At 50.5% G+C, this 15629-nt stretch overlaps 1 protein-coding gene across 18 annotated transcripts in view; it reads left to right on the forward strand.

The window, feature by feature from the left end:
• Window positions 1–745: 745 nt before the first annotated feature.
• The window catches only part of GNG7 (G protein subunit gamma 7), a 142796-nt gene continuing 127912 nt past the window's right edge, over window positions 746–15629 (forward strand). For 4 of the 18 annotated variants that reach the window (XM_074939586.1, XM_074939584.1, XM_074939585.1 and 1 more), the window contains exon 1: window positions 10845–11003. The gene's annotated coding sequence lies outside the window, so the exon portion shown is untranslated. Of the gene's footprint in view, window positions 763–10812; window positions 11004–15629 lie in introns of those variants that run through there. The other 14 variants (XM_074939574.1, XM_074939582.1, XM_074939575.1 and 11 more) reach the window with 12 other exon arrangements.

The raw sequence follows: 15629 nt of genomic DNA on the forward strand, positions 1-15629 counted from the left end.
CGGCGGCCTTTGGGGAGCACAAAAGCTTGTCTCTTTCGCCAACAGGCATTGGGTCCATGAACGATATTCCCTCCCCCACCTTGTCTCTAACATCCTGGGGCCAACACAGCTACAACATCACTGCAAACCTGCTGCCTCTGTCCGTTTCAGGCGTGATTATTTTGCTTTCGGTCTTTTGAAACAACGACAGACTTAGTCCCCACTGGCCATCACTCCCTTCCCTTTCCCCATCCTCCCAGCTGTCTCTTTGCCCTCGTCTCTTCCTCCGTCTTTCCACTTTTGCAACCCCCCGCCCACCCATTGCTCCTTTCATTTATGCCACATAATTGAAGCAAAAAGAGAAGCTGAAATAAAATAACAAAGTTCCCTGCATTTTTTCTCTCCCCTTTCACCATCAAAGTGACACATTCAGCTGAAGACAGTGGCTTTGGGAGTCCCTGCTGCAGTGAGATGATGAAAGAGGAGTTTGTGCATTATGCATAAAGGACTCATTTCAAACTGCACAGGGAGAGGACAAGGAAAGAATTTTTCCCTCTTAGCTCTGCCAGTCGAGTCTGCTGTCTCCCTCCCTTCCCCTTGGTAGCGTCCCTCCCAGATGCCAACCCTCAGCCAGTGGCGGGACCTTTGCCCTTCACGTCTGATGTGGGGATGGAAGGGGGGAAATACCAGCAACGCCTGGATTGATCCTCTACTGTCTTGTGAGGGCTGAATTGCCAGTTCTCCTTTCAGATCCACACGGCGGATCTTCGCTCTGAGTTGCAGGTACGTCAGGAGAGCCAGGTCCCGGCAGCACGCTGACCCTGGGCGGGTCAGGAAGGAGAATTCACTTTTCCTTTTCTGTGCTTCGTGCCTTTGGTGGGGTTTATATTTTCCTTTTTGCCAACAATTGGGAGGAGGAAAGCAGCAGCAGTATAGACCCAGGAGGGCACCTGGGCAAAGGACAAATAAATGCAGCGGAATCTGGGGTGCCTGCGTTTAATGCCATGCATCCAAAAAAGTAACCCTCTCAAAGCCATTTTTAAGTGCCAATGTGTCTGGCCTGTTTATGCTGCTCAGTTGTGAGGATACGACATGGAAAGTGGTCGCTTTGGGGTTTTTAAGGTAGGGAAAGAATTTCAGCCTTTCTGGGAGCCATCCGGCTGCAAAAAGAGAAAGTCAGGGCACCCATTAGAATAAGGTTTGGTTTAGAAATAGTTTAGAAAACGTTAATGATTATTAGCATGTTATAAGCATGTTACAATCATGAGCAGTGTGTGTTCTAGGCAGTAATAAGGACATCAGGAGAAGGTGGTTATAAGCTATGGCTGGAGTTTATAATGAGCTCTCAGCACAGATTGAAACATCTATTAACCATTCGTTACTCCTTTCTGAACTGTGGACCTTTCATATAAAGTGTGAACAAAAGTGACAGCTAACGGGAGTCACGTGTAGATCCTGATGGATGTTTAGCAAGCACTGAAATGCCTGGTAGATTTCACTGTCCTTGCACTATGAAGACATTCCTTCTGCCTGGCCTGGGACGTTCGCAGGTACGGTTAACTGACTCAGACAAGGTCACACAATAAATCTGAACGGAGATTAGAGCCCAGCCCAGTCCTGGTGTTGCTACAGCAGGTCTAGACCTGATCCGTGAGAGCAGTTGCTCTCCACCCTTGTGGACTCAGGACTCATTTGTTAACCATGATGGCCTGCCGTGACCCAGTAAATAGCTTCAGTGCAAAAAGCATCTGGCTCACTAAGTGTTTCTTACTCACGACATAATAGCCACATTAACATACTAAGTATGGGAAAAGTACACCATGCATACCATAGCCGCTGCTCCTGCAGCTGCTGTCCTGTGGGGCTGGCTTGGCTCAGCTCCCTGCTTCGGGTGGTGCAGCATCTGGGGTCCCAGTGCTATTTGGGGGGCAGGCCCAATTTGTGTGAGCGGTGTCTCAACCTGGCGCATGGGACCACAGCACCACTCACTTGTCTTTGGTCCAGCTGGCCCCCCGCACTGCAGCGTCCCCCACAGAGCCTCCCACACAGCCCTTTAACTCAATTTTGGGGTGCGACCCCTGGGGTGAGAAACCTTGCATTGGAGCCCAGCACGTCCCAGCCTAATCACATAACCTGCCTGGGTCTCTCTTCCCCATCTGCAAAGTAACCGTTCTTACTTCACCATGTACTGCCATGCTCCTAAAATCCTGTACAGCCCCAGCCATCGTTGGCCAGACCAGCTCTGGGCTCGTTCTCACAGATCGCACGACTCCTTATCCAACTGGCGGCTGAATTTTTGCAGTCCCGCTTAAAAATTGATGCCACTCCTCCTGGCTGAAATTTTGCATGAAAGAGGGTTTGATGGCCCGCGTGACGGATGAGAAGCTGCTGTGTATTTATTTATGAATACTGATCTGTAACAATGGCAAGAATATTGTAAGGGACCCAGGCACAGATACTCAAAGGATCCATTGAAATCCATGGCAGTTAGGCCTGAAAAATCTTTGAGGGGCTGGGCTCTGGACAGTGAGGTACAGCTATTGTATAATTGGGGGGGGGGGGTGTAACTAGCATTTCCTGTATGACTGTATTGATCTAATTTCAGAAAGTTATGGAAGGAGCAACTCAGTGGATCTAGATACGGAAAGCATCACAGCAAATCTAGATGCAGGCACCCTGGCACACCCCCCAAAGACTGTTAGCGTCAAGGAGCCTGTCTCTGAGAAGTTGCAAGCCTTGTTTTTGCCAAAGCTAGGAGCCTGGAGAGAAAAAGAACAAGGAAGAGTTAAAAAGCACTTCTCAGGGGTTGTGATATTCGAGGACTGGGCCTTTAAGGGCTGAGCTTCCCTGACCGAGAGTCTGGGCGAGGCTCTGTGGCCCTCTGGTTGTTATGCTCAACTAGTGGGATGGAGCCTCCGGCAGAATAAAGCAGAACTTTGGCAAGCCCCTTGAGTGCTGAGTGATCACTGAACACTCCTGGGGTCACTTCTCACAAGCTGTCTCAGGAGTGGGAGAGATGCTGCAGGGGGAGTCTAAAGAAGGAGGCAGGGAATGGGAAGCCTTAGGGAACAGTTTGAGATGCGGACTGGCTGCTGTATTGCTTTAACATCTGCATTCTCGGAAATCCTTTTGTTCTTACGTAAATGACACTTCACTTAAGGAGGGCGTCTGGTTACTGTGTCAGCCCAGGGGAGCTGGAAGAACTTGTACAGTGGGGGTGCTAAGAACCATTGAACGAAACTGTAAACACTGCATATGATGGAAACCACTTCAAGCCGGGAGTGTGGCAGCCCCCAGCATCCCTAGTTCCAGCACCTGTCAACCACTGACATTGCTCTTGGAGGCAGCAGAGCGGCAGGGTCTGAGCGTAGGTCAGGTCTGCTGAGTTAATCCCCGGTGAATGCAATCCAGGGGCTGGTCCGAGAGGGGGAGAATTGTGTGATTCCACCTGAAGCCAGGGGGCGGCTCTGGCAGAGGCTGCTCTGACAAGGCCAAGAGGGCCCCCAGGTGCCGCTCCCTGGGTAGCTGGCAGCCTGAATTTTCAGACCTGCTGAGCAATCTCTACTCCCAGCATGGTTATCAAGAGCAGCAGGTGCTCAGCACCTTTGCAAATCAGGCCGTTCGTGCTTTCCATTAGTCCCACCTTGAAAACTATTTGGCCTTCTGACACGTAAAGAAGAACCAAGTTGGCACGTGGGGAAATGGATTTGCGGGAGAAATTGTGCATGGATCTTTCTTTCTCCCTCCCTCCCTCTTACTTAACGGGAATACACAAAGGGAATACCTCTGCCTCTTGTTCCCCCTCCTCGCTGAATAAACAACCTTAACTCTGCCCTGTAGTGACATCACAAGGGGGAAAATATGGAGCGAAAGCTAATATGGTTTTAAAAACCAGTTTAATTGAATTGGAGCTCACATGCCTTACTCATAATTGTGTGGTGCTTGCATGGCATCGCTGTGGTTGGCTTGGGTGCTTTGCGGGGACTTTCTGTACCGTAACGTGTTTGGATTGCTTTTCAGCGCAGCCTTCACTCTGACTTTCCTGGGTTTCTAGTGCTTGCTTTGAGGACAATGATAACATCCCTCTCATGTTTTTATCCTTCAGTTGCTGATGGGGGGCTCTCCATCTTAACGTCGTTTATTTTGGCTGAGAACTAGTTGTAGCTTCATTGGCACATTAATTCTCCTACAGCTTAGAGTAGCAGAATGACGAAGCACAGCTGGGGCTGGAAAAGCTCCGTGTTTGATGCAAAGGGAAGGCCACTTTTCCTGGGTGGTGTTGAATTCATTTCCTAACTGGAGAGTGGCTATGGATAATAGGATGCAATAGATGTGGGAGATGGGGGCTGCCCCTCCCTCCAAGCAAAGCTAATCTGGCCTCTGCTGGCAGATGGCATGGGCACGCTTTACAAAGCAGGCTGGTGGGGGACTCCGGAGACCAGAAGCAACAAGCTTATTTCTCTTCCTTTTCCTACACAGAATTATGGCTGTGGTTTACCGAAAAGCCTGGCTCCTAAATCCCTTAGGCTTTCTGAAAATACCAGCTCATCAGGAGTAACATGCAGGCTGCCCAGAAGAGTTTAACTGGGAACCCCTAAGGATTCTAGGGGTTAAGAGTTGGAAATCCAGCAGTTAAGCCTTGATCCAGCACAACATTTAAGCACCTGCTTAACTTTAAGCACGTAGATCATCCCAGGGATGTCAAAGTGAAGCAAATATTTAAGCACTCTGCTGGATGTGGGGCTTGAATTATTTTAATTTTTACAGGGTGGGGTTGTTTTCTGCAAATCTATCGACTCCCCGTTCGCTACACTGGAATAATATTAAATTGCAGGCAGGGAAAGAGTACAGCGAAAGGGCTCTTGTTACAAATCTAATTGACTTTTCTGTTGATTAGGCTCCAATGCTCTCGGGGTGGAAGAGTAAAACTGGCCTGGTCATGGTTCTCGTTCATTTCCCTCGTGCGATGATGCCATGTCTGTTATCCCTTCTCAGTCCAATCCAATATCCTGCAAAGCCGGAGTGGCATCTGGCCTTGGGCTTAGCAACAGCTGTGAAGGATGATTTAAACTCATTTGTGGCTGAAGCAGATTATAACACCGTTTGGCCAGTGCAGATGGAGCCAAACTGGATTAAAGCTGGGGTTAAGAAGAAAGAAAATCTGTCTTCCAGCCCAGTTCTCTACCTGGACTCGATATATATATAAACTATAAGATGGAGCCCAATCCTGCAAACACATGTTAACTAATGGGAGAATGGGAGTGCTACTGGAATTACTCCTGGCAGTAAGTACTGCAGCTGGCCACATTGTTTGTAGGATCAGGCCCTTGGTTTGGCTGGATCTGTTCCCACCAACAGGCAGATCCTCAGCTGGTGTCAATCAGTATAACTCGGTGGAAGTCAGTCTCTGCTGATTGACACCAGCATGGGGGGCTGGCTCAGTGTCTGGCCCAGTTTTGTTCTAAGCAGCGAGCTGTGAAGCCCGGCTGTTGCTGTCCGCCGCGCGTGGTGGTGCCTGCTCTGTGCAGGGTGGCACTTTGACCCAGGCTCCCGGAGTTGTGTTCTGCACTGTAGCAGAATAGCATGTTAGCAACAGAAATGGGGACTCTGGTGATTGCTGCTGCTCCCTGAAATACCCCTCCCTGCTGGAAGCCCCTGCCATGCCCCTTGGCCACCTGTGTTAACCTTCCTCTCCAGCGACTCCTCAGAGGAAGACAAAAGAGGAGACTGCAGCAGCGTGGCTGGGGGAAAACAGCTGCTCTGTCCCCCAGTCACCATCTCCTGCCCCGGCAGCTGTGGTCTATTCCCTCACCTGCCCGCCTGCTTCTCCCCTTTCCTCTCCTCTGATCTTGGAGCTCTCTGCCCCTCATCCTGGCATAGAGGTGAGCTATCGAACCTTCCCTTCCTATTGCGTTGCTGGGGAATCTCTCTGCTCCCCAGGCCTGGCTGTGGGGAACTTGTAAACCACTGGGGATGCTTTTTTATTATCTGGGGACATTTCTTATGGTCACTGGCAGGTGCATTCTTTGTTCTTCTTATTCTTATTATCCATTGGTATTACAGTAGCGCCTGGGACCCACCGCTGTGGACCAGGACCCCTGTGTGCTAGGCGCAGTACACTGTCATTGCTATTTCTTAGGTTAGTTTGGGAGTCCACCCGAGTGGAATCTGGCTCTCAGCCATTGATAGACCCATGTCCCTCCAGAGGCCATGGGTCAAGCTCTGGGGCAGGGAGATAGCAGCTTGCCTAGCACAGGCACATGTGTGAGATTGTCTGGGCTGCCTCCTCCCACTTACCGTGATGTCACTTTGGAGCCTGGTGGCTGCTGCCGTCAGGGAGCCTGGGACATGCCAGATGCAATTAAAGACTCAATTTTCCAATAGGTTTCCCAGCGACTGTACGGCAAGGAGAGCTCCTCTCCTGGGGGACGGTGCAGATGGCTGAGCTGAGCAAAATGGGAACCGTCCCATGCGTGCTGGGGAATAAACGCGGCGTTGAGGCAGGGAGGGGGGGAGACTATTCCTCCTCTTGGCTTTGAGTGGCGTGGGGAAGCGGATGGGAGTCTAGATCCAGGGTGGGACCTGACTCTTGGGGGCTCCAATTGTTGTGTCTATTTGCCAGCTGGTGGCCAGACACCAGCATGGACCTAATCGATTAGACATGTCCTACATCGGGGGGGCTTGCTCGGTGTTTGCCCTGCACGCACAGGATCCTTGGGGGCCTGTGGGCAGCAGCTCCGTCGGGCGAGTTGGACTGAGCTTGCCCCAGCAGAGCAGGTAGGAGCCACACTCCTGGTTGCAGGGGCTGGGCTGGCCTGGGGGTTGCCTCCCTCTAGCCAAGCTGGGAGGAGCAGCCATTGGAGGCTGGCGAAGCGTGAGGTGGGCCGCGCTGATCCGGCCCCTCTGCTCCTGCCCCAGGTGGCTCTTCCAGAACCCAGGGCTCGATTCTGGGCCACATTTTGCAGGAGGTGCAAACCAGGCAGGGACGACAGGGGGCGTCACCTCACCCTTATGCCCTCGGAGCTCTGAGCTGCTCCCTGGAATGCAGTGTGGCCCAACCACATGCCCAGCGTGGGTGCCTCTCATGGCCTGGGCACGCTGCTCCACCAGGAGATGGGGGTGGCTTTGGGCTGCTCTGCTAGTCCCACACCAGAGGGAAGACCCCTTTGCCCCAGGAGCGTGGCCTGGGGTGATGTTCTGCCCTGGGCACCGTGGGAGTAGCCCAGAGGAGCCTGAGCAGGGCCAGAATTGGCCTGCAGCCAGCACACGCAGCGAGTCCCCAGGCCAGCGGATGGACGTGCCTGAGGGATGCTGTCTCCTCCTTAGCGATAATCGTCTGCTTTCTGGATCAGTCACAGTGGGCTCAGGGCTGCAGTCATCTCCTGTCGGTTGATTAATGGTCCCTGTCTGGGATTCACAGCTTGGTGAGCTCCAGAGCCTCCTGTGACTGACTGATGGGTGGACCGACAGCCTGACCCAGGAGCCGCTCCGTCTCCACAGCCTGAGGAGAAGAAGAGCGATGCTGTCTGCGGGGATCTCAAAGGGCTACGTGAGCATTTACTGGAAGTCTCACCATGCCCCTGTGGATGAGCTGGGTAACTCACTGTATCAGGCCTGCTTCTCAGAAGGGGAAACTGAGTCACAGGAAAGTTAAGTGAGGGGCTCTAGGTCACCCAGCAAGACAGTGACAGAGTTGGGAAGAGACCCCAGGAGGCTCAGATCCCAGTTGCCTGCTGCAACCATTACACCACCCTTCCTTGCCAGAGCTCGGCATAGAAACCAGGGGTCCTACCTCCCAGTGCCTCCTGCTGCAATTGCCAGACTGCTCTGGGCTGGGATAAGCCCTAACCCGTTCAGATTTCTCTCTCTGTGTGTGTAGCTGGCTTCCCACCTCCCAGGACATGCTCTCTAAGGGCAGACAGCCTCTCATGAGACCATTGCTTGATCCACGTCAGGGTTCCAGGGCAGGAATCACTGTGCTCCCTAGCACTCAGCCTTCCACAGTCCGAGGTCCAAATGTGACCTGTGAGTCAGGGAGACAAAGGAAGGATGCCACCCACCTAGTGACTCTGGATCTGCAGTGCCTCAGTCGCCCTCACTCAGTCATGATGTTGACATGGGGGGATGGGGGAATGTTATATAAAGCCTTGATTCATTCTCCAGCCTGGGAGCCCCAGGGAGCATGACTTCCTGCTCCTGAGCAGGCAGAGGAGACAGGTAGCTGAGTGATCCTCCCAGCCCCCGGTTTGATTCACAGGGCCAGATCCTCCCTCTCTCACCCAAAACAAGATCTGTTTCACTGGAGCCAATGAGGCGACACCTGTGTCCATGACCAAAGGGCCAGGCCCAAAGGAGAAAGTGAGCAGAGGTCTAAATAAGAACCAAGGGCCTGATTCTAAATTCCTTGGGTAGGGGCAGGGAGCCTTTAAGCCACATTTGTGCTCCTTATACACTGGGGCTGTGCAGGAGCCTACCTGAGCCTGGGTGTAAGTTAGAGCAGCCTCAGGGGCTGCTCTAAACTTACCTCTGTTTCCCCTGACCCTCGTAAGGAGTGTCCTGCCTGGGTTAGGATAAGGCACCTTGGTGGTGTGTCTTTGTCTGTGGGGCTGTGTGTGTGTGTGGGGGAAGCTTTGCCCTGCTATGCTTGTTCAGTGGATAATCAGAGGGCTTCAGCCTCTCTGGGGCTGTAAAAAGGGCATCTTCCACCAGCTCTCTGACTGCTGTCGATAACGTCCCCCCTTGCCTAGCTAGAGAGCTAGACTAGGGAAGGGTGGAGGAGGAATAAAGGTTTTATTGGCACATGTGTGGGACGGTCCCTTTCCTCACCAACCACGGTGGGGCTATGTGTGGGTGAAATGCTGGTAAATTTCACACCAGCCGTTGCTGATATTTAAAAGCACAAAGAAGTGAAATATCAAAAATCCTCCACTGAACCCTGAGCTCTTGCTCTATTCTGCTGGCTGCCTCTGAGAGGGCCTCTCAGACACTGGGGAAACAAAGCTGATGAGATGAGTGGATTCACAGAAAGGTACAGAAGCTGCAAGGCAGAGCCCAGGCATCTTGCTGTTGGAGAGGAACTAAGTCGGTTACAAACAAAGTTGCAGCCAGAAGGCTGGGATGCAAATGGGTTTGGTTTTCTGGTCTCCAGAGATGCTTTATAGCAGCATGAGTGCCTGTCTTCTAGTTGCATGAACCATGAGCACTTGCCAGGTGTCTCTGAAATGCCACCTTCTGGGCCCCTCCTTTGGGAGGCAGCTGAGTCTAGTGGTTAGAGCAGGGGACTGGGAGTTAGGAAAGTCATTGTTCCCCACTCTGCTGCTGACTTTGGGTGTGAGGTTGGCTGTGTCACCTCAGCTCCCTGTCTTGGTTTCCCCAGTCTGTGGAGTGGGGTTATATTTATCTACCTTCATGGAGCGCTTGGAGAACCTCAACTGAAAAGCACAGCAATGCTAGGGCCAAGGATTTTAGTGGCGGTGCTTTATTGTTCACTCCAGGAATCCGTGAGGGGTGTGTGTGGGGGTGTCTGTGCAGGTTTTCTTGTGCTGGGATATGTCATAGGGCAGGAGTCTGCCATCCACAGCGTTGGGCGGGGGGACCAAAAAATAAATTAGTAAACTTCAAAATCAGTTATTTATTGGGGCTGAAATTCACCCCTGTGCATAGGGCCAGCACCCCAGACTGCAAACCCTTCGTGCCCAGCCGGGACACAGTGAAATGTTCAACACAGACTTTCTAAATGAGCTATGTTTTCAGCAAAGGGACCACTAGAGGGAACAATGAGCACACTAGAGAGCAAGGGGCTGCACTACACTACCCTAAACTTTCTAATCTGTACTTTTGTCAAGCACTAGATGGTTTTTTCCTAAACAGGCACCGTAAGGAGAAGATCGGTTCATGGCCTAACACACCTGCATTCCTTTCGCACAGTCTGGTCACTGCAGGTGCAAGGGCCTCCTCCCCCGTAGCTTCTGACATCTGGGATAGATTTTAGTTACCTCCACCTCTTTTACTCTCCATCTGACTCCGAAGCTCAGACGGCATGTGTTTCCTCTCTTTCGCAAGCTCTTGCTACCTCTTTCCCCTCTGCTGTCACTCATTAGCGCTCTGCCTGCATGATTTCGCTCTGGAAAGGATCTGGGGACACAGATGGCATGAAAGATGGACAACAAAATAAAGGTGAATGTAGATTTTGGCTTCATGGCTGGATGTTTTTCTAATGGCCCAACTGATCGATTTCAGGTTGACGACAGCTAAACGCCGGTGGCCTTGCCCAGGGTCAGAGGCCGCGTGGTTTGGGCCAGGCCTGCGCCGGCAGTCACGGCGTCAGGTCGGGGTGGCCGGGTGGGCGAGGGACCTTTCCATCCCGGCAAAAGCCCCCGTGTAGACGCCGCCTTGTGCGGTTCCGGGGGGCCCTGCCGGAGAGGCCTTGGCCCTGCTGGGCAGGGGCGCGGGGCCCCCCCGGGGCCAGTGGAGATAATGGTCCAGAACGGATCCCGGTGGTTACTAAGAGCTCAAGCCAGGCAAACCAACAGATGTTAATTGCATGAACCCTTAACAGTGAATAACTAATCAGGGCTCACATAGGGGCTCATTTAAATAAATGTAAATAACCCGCCCGCAAAAACACCAGTGAAATGATCACATCCCCCCACCACCACCTTGCGGATCAATATTAATGAACTTCATTTGAATGCCCCGCCTTCTTTTGGCTCCTTGTGCTCTGATTGGCTAGTTCCTTTGTCACTCCCTGGCCCGCCGCCCGGCCCCTCCTCTCTTGCTCCCCGTTACTTGGAGGCCCCGCTAAGAAGGTTGCAGCCTAACCCGGCGGCTGTGCCGGGCCCCGCCTTCCTCGTTGGGGTGCTGGGCGCCGATTGGTCCTCCCGTGCTGTCAGTCACACCGCGGGGCCCCCACCCCGTCCCCGGCTGGGGCTCGGCAGCAGGTTGGGTTGCGCGGCGGAGGTTGGTGTCTGAGGCGGCCGCGGCAGCGGGCTCCCCTCCTCCGCCCCCTCGGTGCCCCGCGCAGGGTGAGGAGGGGCCGGGCCCCGGGCCCCGGGGCGGGTGGGGTTCTCGCCCAGCCCGGGGAGGGAGCGACGGGAAACCCCGGCGCAGGCCGCGGCCTGGCGGAGCCCCCGCCCCAGGGACCCTCTCGGGGCCCGGCCGGGCCGGAAGAGGGGCGGGCGTAAGGGGAGGGGGAGGGGGAGGGGTACGGGGGGGTTGGAGGGGGAGGGGAGTGGGGTGGTGGGGGAGGAGGGGTACAGGGGTAGGGGGGAGAGGAGTACGGTGGGGGGTTGGGGAGGTTGAGGGGAGGGGGATACAGGAGTGGGGAGGGGAGTGGGGAGGTTGGGGGGACGGGGGTACAGGAGTGGGGAGGGGATACAGGGGGAGGTGGGGGATACGGGGGTGGGGAGTGGAGTGGGCAGACAGGGTTGGGATGGCAGTTGGGGGTTAAGGGGTAACGGGGCATGTGTGGACATTACAGGGATAAGAGGGTAACAAGGGGTACTGGGGTAATAAGGGGATGGCCATGTAGGGGGATAAGGGGACATGTGGAAGTCCTGGGGTAATGAGTGGGAGGAATAGGGGGGTACTGGGTAATAAGGGTATATGCATCAGGGGAGAATGGAGGAGTAGGGGGCATGTGAGGATACTGGGGGAATAAAGGGGAGTGGAGGGTAATGAGGGGCATGTTGGAATCCTGGGGGGAATAAGAGGGTGTTGGCATGTGGATGGGTGAGTTTGGGGTAATAAAGGGGCATGTGGTGGTTCTGGGGTAATAAGACAATAGGTCTGTGGAGTGGGGGAATAAAGAGGAATGTCAGGGTAATTAATGGAGGAATGTGGGGAGTTGGATAAGACCATTTTTAGATAACTGGGGAGCAGGTACTTGAGGATATAACATGGGTGTCGGGGACAGCTGGAGAGCATGGGGGTAATACGAGTTGTATGTGGGACTGGTAACATGCACATATATATATATATACACACACACACACATACATACATACATGGTTATAGTGTGTTGGGAGGTAGGGGTTGGGAGGTAGCAAGTGTGGCGTATTGGGGAGCTGTTAAAGATGTGGGTGGGGTATATCACTGGCAAGGAGTTGATGGCTGGTTGAAGGTGGTACTGGTAGCTTTCCTGTTCTTTTGGGGAGTATTTTGGAGGGGTGTGTGATGGATTGTAAATCACAGGCTAGTTTAGGGAGGAGTAATTGTGCTGATCAAGATTTTTCATTTTTATGAGGTGGGGGCTAGTCAGGTAATGTCGGTGTTGCAGGCAACAAGGGAGGGAAATTCTCTCTTTCTCCATCTCCTTGTTGAATTTCAGGCTGAGGTGGTATAGAATGGGGAAGCCAAATACTAGCAGGTGTTCTGGGGGAGCAGGGGGGTTTAGGAAGGGAAGAGTTTGTGGGAGGGGGGTGTTATGGCTCATTCTGGAGGCAGTGGATTTCCTCTCAAAGTTGTTTCATTAGGCTGTGTTGGAGGGTCTAAACACTCATGTGTTTTGTACTAGGCCATTGCTAGCAGATGTGATTTTAAAATAGAAACAAAGAGGGAAATAACTAATTAGGTTATAGTCTAGTGTTAGATTTATTTTGTTCTTTGTATCTTTTTATATTAGTGATTGTTTTGAATTATTCAAATTCCCTGTCAGTACAGCTTTTTAAAAAAATAGGGTGGAATTGCACTTGATGGATGGTTCTTGGTGAAACTGACAACCTAGACCTATTTGTTTATAGGTGTAGGTATTTAAAAAATGTACTCTGACAAATACAACTCTGGTGACTTTACCAGTAGAGGAGCTGACTTCCTCACAGGCCACAGGAAGCAGTAATTTGATATTTAATCTGAGTCCATCCAACTCTATAAGAGAACTTCAAGTAACTGTTCTTGTGTTTTTCTTTTGAAGCATATTAGCTTTCAAAACGTTCTTAGCCTTACAACAGCATGGCAGTGAACTAACACTCATTCTGCAGACTTAAAGCATATTCTTAACTTTATGCACTGTGCGTAGTTCCAAGTGGGTATTTTTTTGTAGGTATTGGGGCCTAAATCTGTTTGCTTTATGAAGGTGTGCTATATGCTGCAGTTTAACTTCATGGTGTTACCTAGATTACTTCAACCGTATTTATGGCCAATATAAAATATATTACACAAAATAACACTAGTTAAATACTTAAGTATAGCTTTTTGTGTTTAAGTTTCTCTCATGCATTTTGTAGCTCTAAACCAAACAAGAACAACACTTTTTTTGTTTGTGGTCTTCCAAGTGTTGTAACATGTTACAGCTTCCATAGGAAGCAGTTTTTAAATGTACCTCGTGTTCCATTTGTAATGTTCCTTATTTTCCCCCTTGATGTAGTGTTTATACTCCATATAACTTCAAAATATTTTAAAAGCATTAACTAGATGCTCACAACATAGAGGGAGTTTTACAGGTGAGGAAACTGAGGCACACAATGACTTGTTCTAGTCTAGGACAAGCAGAAAGGATGATGCAGTTGTTAGGCGCTAGCGTGGGACTTGGGAGACCCAGGGTCAGTTCCTTACCCTACACAGGCTTCCTCTGTGACCTTGAGCAAATAATTTAATCTCTCTGGGTCATAGTTGCTCATCTGTAAAATGGAGATAGGGCAATGTTACTATCTCACAGGGGTACTGAGGATAAATACAGTAAAGATTATGAGGTGCTTAGATACTGCTGTAATGGGGGGGCTGGATAAGTTCTAAAGATATGGGAAAATAGTGTCAGGACTGTTGAGAATTTGGGCAGTTCTAGCTCCTGCCTCCCAAACTCATGCTCTAACTACTAGACACTGTTCTCCTCAAACTTGAGCAGACTCTCTGGCCTTCAGAAAGTATTAAATGCCATTTTCCCCCTGCTGGTTAAAGTAGCCCACTACTTTGTAAAATGAAAATCACATAACTGAATTTGTCACTTTTAGTAATAGGGGGAATCATGATTCCTCATACTGAAAGACATCTCATTAGCACAGTGGCTGGTCCTTTGAGCCTTGGTGCTGGCAAAATGCCTCGGCTTAACTGGTTGTCATTAGAATAGTTTATGCTTTTGTGCAAGGCTTGAAATAGTCACTTGTCCACTTACCAGTAACTAGTGGGAAGTTTTCCCTAATGTGTTCAGGAGGGGGTGGAGAGAAGCAGAATTTAAGCTGCCATTTAAAAAAAAAAAACCTTCTTGTCCTTTCAGTTGTGAAGAAATGTGGGCCTGTGTAGTGCTATCTTACTGAATTTGCAGACCCTGGTGCTGTGTAGAATTGACAACTGATCAATTTCACTGCTGCTACCAGAACCCTGGGGGTAGCAGTAAAGCTGAAAAACAATCATGACAGTTTCACTGTATTGCTGCTTGGAAAAAGGCAGGATCTGGGGGAGGATGGCCCAAAAATGGTGGTTGCAAGAATTGTAGAGAAACAGTCCACAACAGATGAGGTATTCTGGGGTTAGGGCAGCTGAGGGGTAGGAAGAGAACTCCTCTTTAAGAGCCGTAGGGGGACTTAATTTTATCAGACCCCTGCTAAGAAGATAGTGATATGAGAAGGGAACCCCTTGCAGAGTTTCAAGCAGGGTTCTAGGATAAGAAGCTATAAACAGCAGCTTGCTCCAGTCCATGTTTTTTTGCCTGTCAATGCTAGAGGTTTGCACCAATCTAACTAGAGTGGTGGCTAGCTATGAATGCTTGAAATCCTTTGTCTGGACAAAGTTTCGGTTTCCCCATCTCTAAAACAGATAAAAGGGTTGAGGCTTGACTGGCTACTGTTTGAACAGGTACTTTGAAGTGTAAAGTGTTAAATTATCATTTGCCTTGTCTAATGTGTTTTGAAATGCTTTTTTTTAAATTGGGTGGTACCCTGACCAGTTGGTTGTCAGAAAGTGTTGAATTTGAAAATTGCTAGTATGACTGTTTTGTAACCCTCCTGATAGGTTAAGAGACCTAACGGGTGGTAAATACTATGTTGCCAAGGTGATGTTATGTTCTCCTCCTCCTTTATGGGTCTGACATTTTGCACATCAAACTAAGAGAAGATATTAAAGGGGGGAGGGAAATGAAGATTAAGAAAAATGTAAGTAATGTTCCTTCCCACACTGCTCTGTGGTCTCACCCGCTTAATAACCTAAGCCTGTTAGAGGACCACCAGCGAAGCTGAAGAGGGCATAATTTTTACCCACATCTTCATGCTGGTATCCTCCGCTTGTTAAAAAAATTACCCAAACTTTTGCAGCATAGATAAGATTCAAAGGGCCAAGTTCTGCCCTTGGATTCATGCATGAAACTTTTGACTCCAGTGGGAGTTGCATGTGCATTGCATATGCATATCTGATGGTAGAACTTGTACCAAATTACTCTGGGCTAGCCTACAATATTGAACTGAGTGCTTTAGGTTTTATTGCTATCACATAAGCATTTCACCTTTCTATTTGCTCCAGGTCAGCTAAATAGGTAGCTGTGGGAGAGGTGCTGTGGTACTGCAGCAGCTCTGCCTCTGTTTACCCAATGAAGTCTTCAGGACACTTTGTTCATGGATGTGGCTTTGATGTGGGGACTTCAGTACCCCAGAAGTCTAAGACCAACAAACAAAAAGAGAATCTTTGGGCCTGGTGGTTTCAACTTTCAGCTCCCTTCCTCTCAG

The sequence above is a fragment of the Natator depressus genome, chromosome 25 (genome assembly GCF_965152275.1).
Source record: "Natator depressus isolate rNatDep1 chromosome 25, rNatDep2.hap1, whole genome shotgun sequence".
NCBI lineage: Eukaryota > Metazoa > Chordata > Testudines > Cheloniidae > Natator > Natator depressus.